This window comes from Canis lupus, chromosome 7 (genome assembly GCF_048164855.1).
Source record: "Canis lupus baileyi chromosome 7, mCanLup2.hap1, whole genome shotgun sequence".
Taxonomy (NCBI): Eukaryota; Metazoa; Chordata; class Mammalia; order Carnivora; family Canidae; genus Canis; species Canis lupus.
In genome coordinates, this window is record NC_132844.1 from 47268604 (window position 1) to 47286249 (window position 17646).

The window sequence follows — 17646 nt, forward strand, 5'->3', positions numbered from 1 at the left end:
AATGAGAAAGCAGATAAATATTTCCAAATAAAATAAGAGCAACAAAAAAATACCTTAATCAAACATAGATGAGTAACTTACTGATAAACTTGAATCAAAGTAATGTTTATATGGATGTCCATTGAATTCGGAAGAAGAATGGATGAACACAGTGAGAATTTCAACAAAGATATAGAAAATATAAGAAAGTACCAAGTAAAAGTCACAAAGATGAAGAATACAAAAACTAAACTGAAAAATGCACTAAAAGGGTTCAATAGCACATCAGATGAAACAGAAGAAAGAATCAGTGAGCTAGAAGACAGAATACTGGAACTCACCAAAACAGAGCAGCAAAAAGAAAAAAAATAATTTTTAAAAAGTAAAGATAGCTTAAGAGACCAATAGGTAACACCCAGCAGAATAACATTTGCATTATAGGGATCCCAGAAACAAGAGAGAGAAAAGGGCTAGCAAACTTATTTCAAGAAATAATGGTTAAGAATCTCTATGACCTGAGAAGGAAACAGTCATCCAGATCCAGAAAGTTAAGAGTTCTAAAGAAGGTAATCCAAAAAAGACGCACATTATGACATTTCATAATTAAAATGTCAAAAGTTAAAGAGAGAATCTTAAAAGCAGCAAAAGGAAAATAACTTGTTACATACAAAGAAGTCTCCATAAGCTTATCAGTTGAATTCTCAGTAGAAATTTGCAAACCAAAAAATGTGACATGATACAGTTGTCCTCCACATACCTGCAATTTCACTTTCCACAGTTTCAGTTAAATATGGTCACCTGGTCTGGAAGCAGGTGATCCTCCTTGTGCCATATCATCAGTAAGTCATTACCAGCCCAACACTATGTTACAAAGCCTATGTCATTCATCTCACTTCATTTCATCACATAGGCATTTTGTCAATTCACATCATGATGAAGGGTAAGAACTAAAATATTTTGAGAGAGAGAGAAAGAGACCACATTCACATACCTTTTATTATGGTATATTGTTACAAATATTCCATTATTAATTATTGCTGTTAATCTCTTACTATGCCAAATTTATACTTTAACTTTATCATAGGTATTTATATACAGGGAAAAAATAGTATAGGGTTCAGTATGATCCATGGTTTCAGGCATCCACTAGGGATTTTAAAACATATACTCTGCTGGGGCTCCTGGGTGGCTCAGTCGGTTAAGCATCTGCATTCCGCTCAGGTCTTGCTCCTACGTCGGCCTCCCTGCTCAGTGGGGATCTTGCTTCTCCATCTCCCTCTGCAGCTCTCCCTGCTTGTGCTCATTCTCTCTGAAAAAGAAAAAGGAAAATAAAGAAAAAGAAAAAGAAAGAAAACATATCCTTTGCTAACAAAGAGTAAGTACTATATACCTAGGTGATGAAAGAAAAAGTTTCAACCAAAATACTCTACCCAGCGAGGTTATCATTCAGAATTGAAGGAATGATAGAATATTCAAGATAAGCTAAAAAATTCATCTCTACTAAATGGGCCTTACAAAAATTGTTAAAGGCAACTCTTTAAGATAACAAAAAGGGCACTAATTACTAACAGAAAATATGTGAAAATAAAAATCTCATTGGTAAAGGTAATTATGGTAGGTAGTAGACTAATCACATATGCAGGCAATTTGAAGAAAAAACAAAAGTAGTAAAAATAATAACTATAATAATTAGTTAAGAAATACACAAAATAGAAAAATGAAAAACGTGATGTCAAAAACATAAAATATGGGTAGGGAGAGTAAAAATGTACATTATGGAATGCTTCCAAATTTAGCTTGTTGTCAACTTAAAATAAACTGCTATACATATAGCCTATTATATGTAAGCCTCATGATAACCACAAGCAAAAACCTTGAATAAATACACAAAAGGTAATGACAAAAAATATAAACATAACACTACAGAAAGTCATCAAATCACAAGAGAAGAAAGCAAGAGAAAAAGGAAAAACAGAGGAACTACAAAACACATAGAAAACAACAAACTGTCAATAAGTATATACCTATGAATAATTACTTTAAATGTTAAAGTAATAGGAATTTAGTAAAGGACTAAATTCTCCTATTTATCCTTTTAGCCATCTATGTTTCTCATAGTTTAAAAATAAAATAAAAATTAATTTAATTGTTTTCAACTTAAAAAACAAAACCCACCTGTATGCTGCTTATGAAACACTCATTTTATTTATTTATTTATTTATTTATTTATTTATTTATTTATTTATTTATTTTGTTGAAACACTTACTTTATATATAAGGACACAAATAGGCAAAAAAAGTGAAGAGATAGAAAAAGATGTTTCAAGCAAGTGGAAACCAAAAGAAAGCTATACTAATATAGGACAAAATAGACTTTAAAGTATATACTATAATATGAAAAAAACAAAGATGGAATTTACATAATGATAAAGGGGTCAATTTTCCAAGAATATATAATATTTGTAAATATTTATGTACCCTACAAAGAAATATGTAATATATAAAACAAATATTAACAGACCTAAATGGAGAAATCAACAGCTATACAGTAATAGTAAGGAACTTTAATACTCCACTTCCCACTGGATCAATCACACAGACAGAAAATCAATAAGAAAACAATGTCCTTAAATGATACATTAGACTAGATAGATACAATAAATATCTAGAGAACAATTCATCCAAAAGCAACAGTATACACATTTCTCTCAAGTACACATGGAACATTCTCCATGATTGAGCATATGTTAGGCTGCAAAACAGATCTCAACAAATTTTAAAAGATTAAAATTATATCAAGCATCTATTCTGACCAGAATGGTCTATGAAACTAGAATTATAAGAAAAAAACTGGAAAAATCACAAATATGTGGAGATTTAAAAACAAGCTACTGAACAACCAGTGGGTTGACAAGGAAATCAAAGGAAGATTGAAAAAATACCTTGAGACAAATGAAAATGGAAGTAGAACATACCAAAATCTATTAAGATGGAGTAAAAACAGTTCTAAGAAGGAAGATCATAGAGATGCAGGCTTATCTCATGAACAAGAAAAATCTCAAATAAACAATCTAGTTTTATACCTATAGGCACTAGAAAAAGAAAACATTTGAAGCCCAAAGTTAACAAAAGTAAGGAAATGACAAAAATCAGAGAAGAAATAAATGAAATAAAGATAAAAAGACAATTTAAAAAGACCAATGAAACTAAGAGCCAGTTCTTTGAAAACATAAAATTGACAACCCTTTAGCTTATGTTAAAAAAAAGAGGGTTCTAATAAATAAAAAATAAAGAGAAGTTACAACTTACTCCAAAGAAATACAAAGGATCATAATAGATTAGTATGAACAATTATACACAAATTGGACAACTATGAAGTTATAAATAAAATCCTAGAAACGTACAATCTTCCAAAACTGAATCATGAAACAGAAAATCTGAATAGACTGATTCCTAGAAAGAATACTGAATTGGTACTGCCCAACATATGAAAGTCTGAGACCAGACAGCTTCACTGGTGAGTTCAACCAAACATTCAAAAGAGATATAATACCTATCCTTCTCAAACTCACCCAAAAAAAATGAAAAGGAGGGAACACTTCCAAATTTATTTTACAAGGCCACCATTATCCTGATATCAAAACCAAACAAGGATACTACAAAAAAAAAGAAAGAGAGAGAGAGAGAGAAGTAGAAAGAAAGAAGAAAGAAGAAAGAGAGAGAGAAAGAAAGAAAGAAAGAAAGAAAGAAAGAAAGAAAGAAAGAAAGAAAGAAAGAAGAAAAGAAAAGAAAAAAGAAAAGAAAGAAAAGAAAAGAAAAGAAGAAAAGAAAAGAAAAGAAAAGAAAAGAAAAGAAAAGAAAAGAAAAGAAATTACAAGCCAATATCCCTTATGAACATAAATGCAAAAATCCTCAACAAAATATTAGCAAACTGGATTCAACCACACTTTTAAAGGATCATTCACCAGGATCAAGTGGTATTTATTCTATGGATGCAAAGATGGTTCAACATTTACAAATCAGTTAACATAATACTCCACATTAACAAAATGAAAGTTAAAAAAACCATATGATTATCTCAGTAGCAGAAAAAAACATTTGACAAATGCAACTTCTATTAATGATTAAAAACTCTCAAAAAAGTGGGTATGGACAAAACATACTTCAACATATTAAAAGCCATATATGAAAAACTCACAGCTAACATCTTATTCAACAGTGAAAAGCTGTAAGATTGTTCTTTAAGATCTAAAACAAGAGGGTACCTGGGTGGCTCAATTAGTTAAGCATCTGCCTTCAGCTCAGGCCCTGATCCCAGGGTCCTGGGATCAAGCCCTGTGTCAGGCTCCCTGCTCAACAAGAAGTCTTCTTCTCCCTCTCACCCCCCACCCCCACTTGTGCTTGTTCTCTCTCAAATAAACATCTTTTTTAAAAAATTAAGGATTAGAAATGCCATATAATCCAGCAATTCCACTTTCAAGTATCTATGCAAGGAAAACAAAAACACTAATTGAAAAAGAATTATGTACCCTTATGTTCACTGCAGTACTATTTATAATAATTAAGATATGGAAGCCATCTAAGTCCATAAATGGAAGAGTGCATAAAGATGTGGTCTACATTCAGCCATAAAAAGAATGAAATCTTTCCATTTGAGACAACATGTAAGGATCTTGAAGGTATTATGCCAATTGAAATAAATCAGACAGATACTATATGATTTCACTTATATGTAGAATCTAAAAAAGAAAATTAGCAAACAAAACCAAATCTGTAGACACAAAGAGCAGACTGGTGATTGCCAGAGGGGAAGGTGATGCAGGGTAGGCAATATGGGTGAGAGGAGGGAGATCAAGAGGTACAAACTTCCAATTATAAAATGAATGGGTCATGGATAATGCAATGTTCAGCATGGTGACTATAATCAATAATATTGTATTGCATATTTTTTAAAAGTCATGAATACATAATTTTAAAATTAGTCTGACAACTGACATGTGGTGAAATGTTCAAGCATATGTAATTAAGCTATGCAAATAAGAATAGTGAAAACTAAGAAGAGTTACAAGAGAAACTCAATCTCTTACACTGCACATGGCAATGAAAATTAGAAAAATCCATAAAGAAATTTGTCAATGAGTTTTAAGTAAAACAACACTAAATCCCTTTAACCCAATAGTTATTTATGGAAATTATCATAAGGCAAAATAATAAAGAGGGGAAAGAATACACACATGTGTACATGTATACACACACACCTTTATAAGCCAAGCGGCTTGCACAATATTACCCATAATAGCAGATGACTGGAAACCACCTACATTTTCAGGTAGAAAAGAATTTGACAAATTTTAGAATAGCCACATGAAATTATATTATACCATCAATAAAAATGATATATTCAAATAATTAGTAATAGCATGGAAAATATGTATAATAATAAGGATCCAGGAAACAAAAATTAAATTATCTGGCACTTTTGCTAAAAATCAAGTTACATAATATGTATCTCTTTTTAGACTTTTTATTGTTTCATCAAATTATTTGTCTCTTTATGCTGAAAACACCCTTGTCCTAGTTACTATAACTTCATATTAAATTTTCAAATATATTAGGATATGCCTTCCAATTTTCTTCAGGATCATTTTGCTATTCTAGGCCCTTTGTATTTCCATTATAATTTATGAGTCATCTTGTCAACTTCTACAAGAAAGACTACTGTGTTTTTATTGTGATGATACTTAATATATAAATCAATTTGAAATAAATTAATATCATAACAGTATTGAGTCCAATTTTTTAATATAGTGTATCTTTCCATTTCTTTAGACTTTAACTTCTCTCAGTAATGTTTCCAGTTTTCCCACTTTGCGGTAGCTTCCTACATTTTTTCCATATGTGGTGGTTTTAAAATAGGTCCACAAATCCTTTAATACTCCTCACTTTAAGAGGTCAAGATTATGTCCTCTTCCATTGAGTGTGGGCTGGATTTGGTGAGTTCTTTCTAATAAATAGAATATGACAGAAGTGATGGTGTATAACTTCTAGGACTAGGTAACACAAGGCATTTTGCAGTTTTCTTTTTGGATCTCTTGGATCATGTGCTCTAGGGAAAGCCCACTTACACATCTTAATGACATCCAAGCAGTCCTATGAAGAGGCCCATGACAAGGAACAAAGGCCTACTGCCAGCAAACAGCAAGGAATGAAGGCCTCTGGTCAACAGCCATGTGAGTACAGATCTTATAGCCCTAGTCAAACCTGTAGATGACTACAGCTCTGGCTTACAACTTGTCTGCAACCTTCTGACAGACTCTGAGTCTACAACACCCAGCTAAGCCATTTCTAAATTCCTGACCCTCAGAACTAGGAAATCATAAAAAATCTCTGTTTTAATTAGTTATATCACAATAATAACAAATGCACCATGTATAAAAATGTAATTTTAAGTGAGGGGAGGGTATTTAAATATCAACATGTATTAGTTATCTGGTTGGTGGGAGTATGAGCCGTTTAAATATTATGTTCTACATTTCTATAAGTTAAAAAAAAAGGAAAAATAAACTATGATACATTGTCCCAAGAATTCTATCACCAATAATCAAGGAAGTTATTTTGCAAGGAGAAAAATTTTAACCCTCTTACTAGTCTTTAATCATACTATTTCTGCTAGTGTTGAAGCTTTATCATTACATCCAATTTGAAACAAAACAAGACAAAAAAAGCGAATAGTTGTATGATTTAAATTTCAATTGTCCTTACTAAACAATATGATTTTTCTCAGCAAAGAAAGTTATAGTAAGTTTTATATTATACAGGTTTTTATTAATTTAGACAGCAGGAAATTTTGTCTTTATTGATGCCCTAAAATCCATGGTGGTATAATAAGCAAGATACAATATATACGCATTCTATCTGATATGTGAAGGTGAGGCAGTGTGTAAAAATAACATGCAGTCATTTGCCTTGTGACTCTATATACTTTATTCTATTTTAAGGACATACACATTTAAGTACAACTGAAAACTGACTTTTTATATCTTATTGTATACATATAAAAAAACTATTATTATAAATCCATTCAAGCTTTACAACACAGTAGGCATCAAAGGAAGGTGGGAGAAAGAACTAAATGAATTAGATCAAACTGTCCCAAATTTAGTAAACAATCTATAAATAGGGTAACTATATAATTTATTATCTATACCAAGACATTTCTTAGAGTTTGGGAAGATAGCAATAATTAAGCTAAAACAGCAGGCATAAACTGGGATTATGCCAGGATATATTTTCCCCCTATCTTTGAAACTTGAACAATATTTACCCAGAAAGTAAGAAAATTTTATTTTCATTACCTGTCCTCTTAAAACTCCAAGTAACTCACATCTAAGACCATTTCTACAAATTTGATGATAGAATTTAAGCCATTACATTTAGATTTGCCAATTGTAATATACTTTTAATGAGATTGATCTTTTTAATGTGGTTACGAACAAGATAACTGTCATCAAAATTAAGTACAGCCCATCTTTATAAATGAAATGTCTACGATCTTTTCAGCATTTTTGAAAGCTAATATCCCTGCCAGTGAAAGTAATACTGAAGATTGGTACAGCACTTGAAAAGTATAATTATAGTTGTTAAATGCCATGAAATCTGAGGTAGGGAAGTGAGTAATCTTGTGAATGCAGATGCTATAAATGTGATCGAACGCAAATGAAAAGTTAGAAAAGTGGATGGTACATCAGAAAAAAAAGCAAGATACAAAGACAGATACAATTCTAATAAATTCACACACACACACACACACACACACACCACATTTATCACTGAGTTTCTCATGGAAAATATTATTTAAAATGACATCTGGTGTGGATAAGGAACAATTTCACTTCTACCATCTGAGACACTCTCTATTCTAACACAGATTGTTTAACTGTTAAGTCTATCCTCTAAAATTCAGAGTGAGTTTCATCTAGTTTAATTCAATTATGAAAAATCAAGGCTCTATTTTATATTTAGCAACTTAAAACATTTTGAAACTCTTTAAAAACTATTCTTGGAAGGTTGCAATAGCTTTCAATTGGCAAGTGAATTGAAATGACTTTTCGGCATCGTTCAGATTACCATTTTAGGTTACTGGCAGTCTCCAGAGGGAATTTGAAAATGCAGATTAAACCTGAAAATATGATCATGGTACAGGTAATCTTCTTTTCAAGAAAGCACCTAAAATCTCCTTCATCAACAAGAGTTTGATAAGGGTTAAAATGGTGACTATTGTGGGTAGGTTTAGATTGTGTTCAATGTTTTCATTTTTCTTCTTATTTCATCCAGAGTCATGCTAAACATAGAGGGTTCAATCAATCTCAGAAAGAATCTACTTCATATTTCCTTCAAATATAAAAGTCATTAAATGACATTCCAGCCACTTAAAGTAGGTTAGTGAAGCTGTTAAAGAAGAACCCTTTCTGATGGAAATGAGATAGGAAGCAGAGAGAGTGGGCAAATTTCCAGTGCAGAGCTTTCCAAAGTATTTTCCACAGGATACTGATCATTTAAGATGCTTTATAAAAAAGTGGATGTGCACATTTTAGAATTACTGCATATCTCAACTTTCTCTACGAGATTTACTTGCAGATTTGCATGGCAAGTATCCCAAATTCTGCATCAAGGAAACCTACTTCATTTTCTTTAGTTCTATGTTTAGCAAACTTAATTTTACTAAGCAGTGTAGATTGTAGCTTCTGTGGAGCCTGAGATTTTTACAATTTGGAAGCCATCTTTATGAAAATAATACAAAATAAAATATAAAGTTAATGACATAGTATACATTTATTCAGAAATCTCCTTAAAGTTCTTGGAGATTTATATCTCTTTTCTTCTGATCTCTCTGAAGGCAATATACTGGAAACACTGCCTTAGAAATGTTCCTACTAGTAACCGTTCTTCTCCTCCCAACTAGAACACTTAGAATTCACAGTAACTTCCTATATTATCACTGGTCTGTACAAGTGGCCTGAAGCTTAGACTTCATTACCTTAATAGTAAATTTAACTCTGTGATAAGGTAACAAAGTTAGGTTCCTGGACCCAACTCCAGTGTGCTTCCCATGTAACACCAAGCAGTTCTCAGAATTAGCAAGATCTCTGAAGATTCAACTCAATTCTGACAAAACTACCAGAGTCGAGGTAGCATCAGATTCCACAGACTGAGAGCTCAATCCTATAAGACTGCCTTCCCCCACCCCTAACTTCAAATACCAGTTACAACCCCAGGCTGTTGCTTTTGACCAACTGGATACAGATTGAAGGTTCCAAAGACCTCCTCCAATTCAGGATGCCAGTGGTAAGTCCAAGTTCAATTGGCTATAAATCTGAGGTTCCCACAACCCTTCCCTTGGTTCCATTAATTTGCTATCATGACTCACAGAACTCAGGAAATCTGCCAACTTACCCGATTCCTAGTTTATTATAAAAGGACATAACTCAAGAAGAGATGCATAGGGAAAGACATGGAGAAAAGACCCAGAGCATCCATGCTCTTACCAGTTGTGCCTCTCTCTCTGAATCTCCATATGTCCACTAACCGAGAGCTTTCGAACCCTGTCTTTCTGTGGTTTTAAGGAGACTTCATTACAGAGTCATGATTGATTAAATCATTGGCCACTGGCTTTGATTCAAGCTCCAGTCTCTCTCCCCAGTAGCCCAGAGGTGGGGGCGGCAAGGAGGAGAGGCGGTTACTTAAGTTTCAACTTCTGGGGCAATGAAGTGGCTCAGTTGGTTAAATGCCCCACATTTGATCTCAGCTCACGTCTTGATCTCAGGGTCTGAGTTCAAGCCCCACATTTTGCTCCATGGTGGGCATGGAGTCTACTTAAAAATCTTAAATAATAAATAAATAAATATTAAAATAAATAAAGTTCCAACCCTCTAATCACAAGGTTGATCCCCCTCAGCAACTAGTCCCTTTACCTAAGGGCTTTTCAAAGGTCATCTCACTAACATAACAAAAGACACCTGTGTTGCTCTTATCACAGGAAATTCTAAGGATTTTAGGCAGAAATAGGTCAAAGAACAAATACATATGTATTATAAATCATAATATCACAATAACCCTTTTAAATCTGGCTAAAATTATGATTTGGGTGTCATGTTCTAGAAAATAACATAGAGTTTGATCTAGGTTTACACCTTAGAAGAGTTAGAACTAAGCAATATTTATAATACATCAGATAGTTGTAGTGCTATGAAGAAACTTAATTTAGGGAAGAGAGATAGAGTGCCAAGGAGGAGAAAGCAATTTAAAAGAAGGTGATCCAATGTTTATAGCAGCAATGTCCACAATAGCCAAACTGTGGAAGGAACCTCGGTGTCCATCGAAAGATGAATGAATAAAGAAGATGTGGTTTATGCATACAATGGAATATTACTAAACCATTAGAAACGACAAATACCCACCATTTGCTTCAACGTGGATGGAACTGGAGGGTATTGTGCTGAGTGAAATAAGTCAATCAGAGAAGGACAAACATTATATGTTCTCATTCATTTGGAGAATATAAAAAACAGTGAAAGGGAATAAAGGGGAAAGGAGAAAAAATGAGTGAAAATGTCAGAAAGGGAGACAGAACATGAGAGACTCCTAACTCTGGGAAACAAATAGGGGTGGTAGAAGGGAAGGTGGGTGGAGGGTTGGGGTGACTGGGTGACAGGCACTGAGGTGGGCACTTGATGGGATGAGCACTGGGTGTTATTCTATATGATGGCAAATTAAACTCCAATTAAAAAAAAGAAAAATAATAAAATAAATAAAATAAAATAAAATAATAAAATAAAATAAAATAAAATAAAATAAAATAAAATAAAATAAAATAAATAAAATAAAATAAAATAAAATAAAATAAAATAAAATAAAATAAAATAAATAAAGAAGGTGGTCAGGGAATGTCTTACTGAGAAAGTGAATTGGAACAGAAATCTAAAGAACATGAGGGAGCCCTCCAAGCTGACTTAAGAAAGAACAAAAATTTGCCCTGCTAAGTGAGGGGTTTTGCTCTTACTTAGAGAAATGGGAAGCAGAGAAATGATATGGTAGAATTAGAAGCCTTTAGGGACAAGAGAGCCTTTATTTAGGTGCAAGAAATTATATACTCATGGGATTGTTCTTGTAGTTGAGGGGACATTTATGATACAGAAGATGAGGGTAAATTGCTGGATCTCAATTTCACTGCTTCAAAGAAATTTGTAGTTTTTTGCCTCAGAAACATTTATTTTTGTTATTTACTTTTATAAAGAATTTGTTTCTCTATCACAAAAATTAAATAGCCACACCACCACCAGCAAAGTCTGTAGAGTTTTATCAATGGCGGAGTATTCACTGGATAGTCCCAAAGTCCCAAAGATCATAAAGGGAAAACAAAAGAATATAAGAAACACTCAAAACAAATCCAAAACCCATAATGAGTTTGAGGAAAAACATCACATGACAGTTTCTGTTCTCATGGTCAGCTGCAGATATATTTCAGCAAGATCAGGTACAATTTAGGTAAATCCTTCATACTAACTCCAGCTCCTTAATTGTACCTGATAGCAAGCACACTGGACTCCTAAAAAAGAACAAGAACTTTTAGAGTACAAAGAAGGATTTCCTGGAGGGCAGTACAAGAGGATAATGTCCTCTATATCTTTCTTTCTGCACTGAAAAGACAACATACTGAGAAGTGTATAGTATGACAGAAATAATCTTTAACAACATTATATGCTGTACATGGGAGAAGTTACATGCAGAGAATGGAATTCATGATGAGCAGATTTTCTGAAAATTTATCAACACATAATATACCTTGATAAAATTACTAGCTCTTCAGAAATTCATAATGAAAGACAACTTGGTAGGGTCACTGGGCATTGTGGAGTGTCCATTAAAGGTTTGTGTTTGTGAATGGAAGGTGAAAAAATTCAGCAGAGATGTGTGAATTTTCTGAAGTAGTGTTTCTCCAATAGCAGTAGACCCACTCCATGTGTCCTTAAATGTTTCTGCGATTTTAATCAAAACTCTAATAAGTGATTTTAAAATTTTGACTGAGGAGTTTTCAATTTTATCTAGAAGGATAATTATGAAATAACAGGCACAAACAATATGAAAAAGAGAACCAATAAAAGATATTTTCCCAAAAGACACAGGAGGGGAAAACAAAATATGAGGAATTAAGACACCATTTTACTAGTGCATATAGATCAAAGAAGATAAAACAAACACTAAGAAAATATATTTATGTAGAAGAATTCAGTGATATTCAACCAGTGAAAAAATAGAAGCAGTGCTAGAAGAACTGACTAGCCATTTAGGAGAAAAGTTGGTTAGAAAACACTGTCTCATTTGACATCAAAATAAATATTAAATGAACAAAATAATTAAATGTTAAAAAAGAAAAGCAATACTATAATAATATTTAGGCACATACCTTTATAATCCTGAAGTAGAAAGGACTTGCGAAGTATGAACCTAAATTCAAAGTGAAAATGTTTATAAGAGTTGCCTACTTGAAAATTTTTAGCAGCATGAATAAGGTTAAAATCCAAACAAAATGATTTTTAAAAATTTGTAACTAATTCTTTATGAGAGTTTCAAAACTTCTTATATACAAATCTTAATTATGAATAAAAGAAATATCACCATGTTTGCAAGTGCAAGAAATGACTGGAATACAAATAGCAGTGAACATAAAAATTTGTACAAATCCACGAGTCCTCCAACAATGTTAATTTAAGTACCAATGAACTCGTATGACAAATACTGAAAAGTCTGATAGTAGTGGGTGTTGGTAAGGATGTATGAACACAGGAAATATCATCTATTACTAAATTGAGATTGTAAGTCAATAAACATATCTGGAGACCAATCTGGACACAGATTCAAACTTTCAAATATAGTTAACTTTAGATGTAGAGTTGCATTTTAGAAAATTATTATAAAGAAATAATAGGTAAATTGCATAAATATACACAAATGAGGACATTTTTGTAACACTGTTTACAATAGCAAATATTTAGAAACAATGCAAAAACCTACCAATTATAGGTACAGTATAACAAATGTTATGCCACAGAGCAGTTACAAATGATAATATATATCATTTATTTATCACCATAGAGAATCATCTATGTTGTTAAGGAAGAATTCAGATTAAAATTTGTATTCCTCAGCTGGTGTGTGAATGCATTATTGTTCTCAGTAATAAACTGACACATTTATTTCTTGTTCCATCAACTATAGACAGTATCTCTTGGCTGCCTCTCTTTCACCTTTTCCCTGCTTTCCACCTCACCACTTCTGTCGCCTATACTTTTACTTTATCAAGGATGACAATATTTATGTCCTGTTTTATTGCTACAATCAATGACTTTACATTTTGGTGTTTACAGAAAAACAGTAATGCTTGTATTATTATGTGCTTTGTAATTACAGGCTCTGCTGTGAAAAATAATTCAAAATGATAAAACTGCGAGCACTGTATTATTGTTTTTCCTGGGTAACTAATGCCTTTTTAAATTGCCTTTTTCCCCCCATGCCCTTATTACATCCTTAGTTTCCTGTGAAAACAGTCCTTTACATAACCTGTTTTAGGAACTCCCTCCCAGCCCCTCCCCACACAGAATTCAATTCCCTGCTGGCATCTTTAATCCTTGCACTTCACCCTGAGCAGTTCTTCTCTAGATGTGCCAAACCAAGCTCTTCCTGGAACTTCAGGTCTCTGCTTTTCTGAATTATATTATTTCTTTCTGGGTGTCCTATCCTTCCCTTTCTTCCTTTTTTTCTGGAATATATCTTCAATTAATTTCCTAAGGAAAGGTGCTTATTAGGAAGTAAAGTTAATGAATCCTTGAATGTGTGATATATATTCATTCATTTTTTCATTCCTTCATAATCTTGAGAGCATTTTTGCTGAGAGACTGAACATACAAATGGACAATGGCCACATTATATATAAAAAGAGAACTCTGACCAACAATCTTCAGTAACCAGCTTAGGAAACCAACCCACTGTCTACAGCAATTGGTCCAAGAAGCCAATTTACTTGTAGGAAGCCAGATCAAGATCTCTAACAAACAATAAACCCTGAATAAATTGGCCCAGAATAGTCAGAATTTGATTAGTAACCGACAGCTTCTCTAATTTTTGTTCCCACTTTCACTTTAGTATCAACCAGAAAAGCCAAATATGCATCCCCAGTCATTCACCTAAGATGCCTGGCTTCTACTTAGCCAGGCCAAAAGCCTCTAATCAGAGCATACCTGGAGCCTCTTTTTTCCACGTTAGAGCTTTCCCACTCCTTTGCTCACATTTGAGTTTCTGCCAAAATTAGGCGATAGACCACTATTTTAAAAATATAATAGCTTTGTTGGGATATAATTTACACATCACAGACAACTCACCCACTTAAGGTGTACAATTCAGTGGCTTTTAGTATAGTCATACAGCTGTGCAACCATTCCCACAAAACTGTATAGTATTTTCATACCCATATTATTGAACAATTACTCCTCATTTTCCCTCCACCCCATATCCCTAGGCAACCACCAGTCTACTTCCTATCTCTATAGCTTTGCCTATTCTGGTCATACTTGGTCATATTATTTAAAAGGAATGTTAAATATGTGATCTTCTGTGACTGACTTCTTCCACTCAGCATACTATTTTCAAGGTTCATCCATATTGTGACATGTATCAGGACTTCATTCCTTTTCATGGCCAGATAATATTCCATTGTTGGGAATACTTATTTTATCCATGCATCAGTTTGGTTGTTTCCACTTTGGGATTATTATGAACAATATCATTACAAAAATTTATACAAAGCTTTTGTGTGGATATTTCTTTTCATTTCTCTTAACCAGATACCTAGGAGTGGAAATGTTGGGTTATATATTGATAACTCTGTTTAACCGTTTGAAAAACTATTAGACTCTTTTCCAAAATGGTATACCATTCTACATTCCAATCAGGAATATATGAAAGTTTCATTTTTTTTATAAATTTATTTTTTATTGGTGTTCAATTTGCCATCATATAGAATAATACCCAGTGCTCAACCCATCAAGTGCTCACCTCAGTGCCCATCGCCCAGTCACCCCCACCCCCCGCCCACCTCCCCTTCCACCACCCCTATTCATTTCCCAGAGTTAGGAATCTCTCATGTTCTGTCTCCCTTTCTGATATTTCCCATTCATTTTTTCTCCTTTCCCCTTTATTCCCTTTCACTATTTTTTATATTCTCCAAACGAATGAGACCATATAATGTTTGTCCTTCTCCAATTGCCTTATTTCACTCAACATAATACCCTCCAGTTCCATCCACGTTGAAGCAAATGGTGGGTATTTGTCGTTTCTAATGGCTGAGTAATGTTCCATTGTATACATAAACCACATCTTCTTTATCCATTCATCTTTCGATGGACACCGAGGCTCCTTCCACAGTTTGGCTATTGTGGACATTGCTACTATAAACATCAGGGTGCAGGTGTCCCGGCATTTCACTGCAGCTGTATCTTTGGGGTAAATCCCCAACAGTGCAATTGCTGGGTCGTAGGGCAGATCTATTTTTAACTCTTTGAGGAACCTCCACACAGTTTTCCAGAGTGGCTGCACCAATTCACATTCCCACCAGCAGTGCAGGAGGGTTCCCCTTTCTCCACATCCTCTCCAAAATTTGTGGTTTCCTGCTTTGTTAATTTTCCCCATTCTCACTGGTGTGAGGTGGTATCTCATTGTGGTTTTGATTTGTATTTCCCTGATGGCAAGTGATGGGGAGCATTTTCTCATATGCTTGTTGGTCATGTCTATGTCTTCCTCTGTGAAATTTCTCTTCATGTCTTTTGCCCATTTCATAATTGGATTGTTTGTTTCTTTGCTGTTGAGTTTAATAAGTTCTTTATAGATCTTGGAAACTAGCCCTTTATCTGATATGTCATTTGCAAATAACTTCTCCCATTCTGTAGGTTGTCTTTTAGTTTTGTTGACTGTATCTTTTGCTGTGCAGAAGCTTCTTATCTTGATGAAGTCCCAATAGTTCATTTCTGCTTTTGTTTATCTGCCTTCATGAATGAATCTTGCAAGAATTTACTGTGGCTGAGTTCAAAAAGGGTGTTGCCTGTGTTCTCCTCTAGGATTTTGATGGAATCTTGTCTCACATTAAGATCTTTCATTCATTTTGAGTTTATCTTTGTGTATGGTGCAAGAGAATGATCTAGTTTCATTCTTCTGCATGTGGATGTCCAATTTTCCCAGCACCATTTATTGAAGAGACTTTTTTACAGTGGATAGTCTTTCCTCCTTTGTCGAATATTAGTTGGCCATAAAGTTGAGGGTCCACTTCTGGATTCTCTGTTCTGTTCCATTGATCTACGTGTCTGTTTTTGTGCCAGTACCACACTGTCTTGATGACCACAGCTTTGCAGTACAACCTCAAATCTGGCATTGTGATGCCCCCATATATGGTTTTCTTTTTTAATATTCCCCTGGCTATTCGGGGTCTTTTCTGATTCCACGCAAATCTTAAAATAATTTGTTCCAATTCTCTGAAGAAAGTCCCTGGTATTTTGATAGGGATTGCATTAAACGTGTAAATTGCCCTGGGTAACATTGACATTTTCACAATATGAATTCTGCCAATCCTGGAGCATGGAATATTTTTCCATTTCTCTGTGTCTTCCTCAATTTCTTTCAGAAGTGTTCTATAGTTTTTAGGGTATAGATCCTTTACCTCTTTGGTTAGGTTTATTCCTAGGTATCTTATGCTTTTGGGTGCAATTGTAAATGGGATTGACTCCTTAATTTCTCTTTCCTCAGTTTCATTATTAGTGTATAGAAATGCCACTGATTTCTGGGCATTGATTTTGTATCCTGCCAGGATACCAAATTGCTGTATGAGTTCTAGCAATCTTGGGGTGGAGACTTTTGGGTTTTCTATGTAGAGTATCCTGTCATCGGTGAAGAGGGAGAGTTTGACTTTTTCTTTGCCAATTTGAATGCCTTTAATGTCTTTTTGTTGTCTGATTGCTGAGGCTAGGACTTCCAGTACTATGTTGAATAGCAGTGGTGAGAGTGGACATCCCTGTCTTGTTCCTGATCTTAGGGGAAAGGCTCCCAGTGCTACCCCATTTAGAATGATATTTGCTGTGGGCTTTTCATAGATGGCTTTTAAGATGTTGAGGAATGTTCCCTCTATCCCTACACTCTGAAGAGTTTTGATCAGAAATGGATGCTGTATTTTGTCAAATGCTTTCTCTGCATCTAATGAGAGGATCATATGGTTCTTGGTTTTTCTCTTGCTGATATGATGAATCACATTGATTGTTTTACGGGTGTTGAACCAGCTTTGTGTCCCAGGGATAAATCCTACTTGGTCATGGTGAATAATTTTCTTAATGTACTGTTGGATCCTATTGGCCAGTTTCTTGTTGAGAATTTTTGCATCCATGTTCATCAGGGATATTGGTCTGTAATTCTCCTTTTTGGTGGGGTCTTTGTCTGGTTTTGGAATTAAGGTGATGCTGGCCTCATAGAACGAATTTGGAAGTACTCCATCTCTTTCTATCTTTCCAAACAGCTTTAGGAGAATAGGTATGGTTTCTTCTTTAAACGTTTGATAAAATTCCCCTGGGAAGC

The 17646-nt window shown here is 34.0% G+C and overlaps 1 long non-coding RNA gene across 1 annotated transcript in view; it reads right to left on the reverse strand.

Moving 5' to 3' along the window:
• Positions 1-969: 969 nt before the first annotated feature.
• LOC140636815 (uncharacterized) overlaps positions 970-17646 on the reverse strand; it is a 44530-nt gene continuing 27853 nt past the window's right edge. The window contains exons 2-3 of the long non-coding RNA XR_012034046.1: positions 12443-12483; positions 970-1288 (exon numbers count right to left, since the gene is read on the reverse strand). This is a non-coding gene — a long non-coding RNA (uncharacterized lncRNA). The remainder of the gene's footprint in view (positions 1289-12442; positions 12484-17646) is intronic.